The sequence below is a fragment of the Oncorhynchus gorbuscha genome, unplaced genomic scaffold (genome assembly GCF_021184085.1).
Source record: "Oncorhynchus gorbuscha isolate QuinsamMale2020 ecotype Even-year unplaced genomic scaffold, OgorEven_v1.0 Un_scaffold_18753, whole genome shotgun sequence".
NCBI classification, from domain to species: Eukaryota; Metazoa; Chordata; class Actinopteri; order Salmoniformes; family Salmonidae; genus Oncorhynchus; species Oncorhynchus gorbuscha.
Window position 1 is genome coordinate 2,648 of NW_025760196.1, and position 1,192 is coordinate 3,839.

General features: G+C 38.2%; 1 non-coding gene across 1 annotated transcript; it reads left to right on the plus strand.

Annotated features, from left to right (window-relative positions):
- Nucleotides 1-73, plus strand: trnav-uac. Its single transcript has one exon. It is a non-coding gene; the product is annotated as a tRNA-Val (tRNA).
- The last annotated feature ends 1,119 nt before the right edge of the window (nt 74-1,192 follow it).

The following is a 1,192-nucleotide window of genomic DNA, read 5'->3' on the forward strand; positions in this document are numbered from 1 at the left end:
GTTTCTGTAGTGTAGTGGTTATCACGTTTGCTTTACAAGCGAAAGGTCCCTGGTTCGAAACCAGGCGGAAACAGTCCTTTTGACACATGCAGTAAGTAACGTATTTATAAAAGAGATGAGTTGCTTTCATGAATACCTTATTTTGGAAACAGAGGTCTCTGACACATGTGAGAAGTACTGTATTTGTAACAGAGAATTTTCATGAATACATGATGTTGGAATTTCGATTCGTGCGATGAATATATGTAAAACTCGGGTTACTCCTGCTGATAATACTAGCAGCAGTTTCTGTAGTGTAGTGGTTATCACGCTTGCTTTACAAGCGAAAGGTCCCTGGTTCGAAACCGGGCGGAAACATAGTGTAGTGGTTATCCTTTTGACACATGCAGTAAGTAACGTTTTTATAAAAGAGATGAGTTGCTTTCATGAATACCTTATTTTGGAAACAGAGGTCTCTGACACATGTGAGAAGTACTGTATTTGTAACAGAGAATTTTCATAAATGCATTATGTTGGAATTTAATTTGTGCGATTAATATCTGAATTTACTCCACAGTAGTAATAGTTTATGTTATCAAGTTTGCTTTAAAATGGTCCCCTCGAAGCGGGCGGGAAACGGACAAACCAGTTACCGTATTTGTCAGAGAATAGTTGTTCGTGCTGATGAATATATGTAAAACTCCGGGTTAGCGCAGCAGTTTCTGTAGTGTAGTGGTTATCATGTTTGCTCTACACGTGAGTCCCTGTCCCGGGTGGAAACAGTCCTTTTGACACATGCAGTAAGTATTTATAAAAGAGATGAGTTGCTTCATGAATACCTTTATTTTGAAACAGAGCTCTGACACATGTGAGAAGTACTGTATTTGTGACAGAGAATTTTCATAAATGCATTATGTTGGAATTTCTGAATTCATGCGATGAATATCTGTACAATTTGGTTTACTACACAGTAGTAATTCCAGCAGCAGTTTCTCTAGTTTAGTAGTTATCAAGTTTGCTTTACACTCGAATGGTCCCGGTTCAAGCTGGCGGAAACAGTTCTCTATGACAATCCAGTAAGTACCGTATTTGTAACAGAGAATTTTCATGAATACATGATGTTGGAATTTCAGATTCGTGCGATGAATATATGTAAAACTCGGGTTACTCCTTGCTGATAATACTAGCAGCAGTTTCTGTAGTGTGGTGGTTA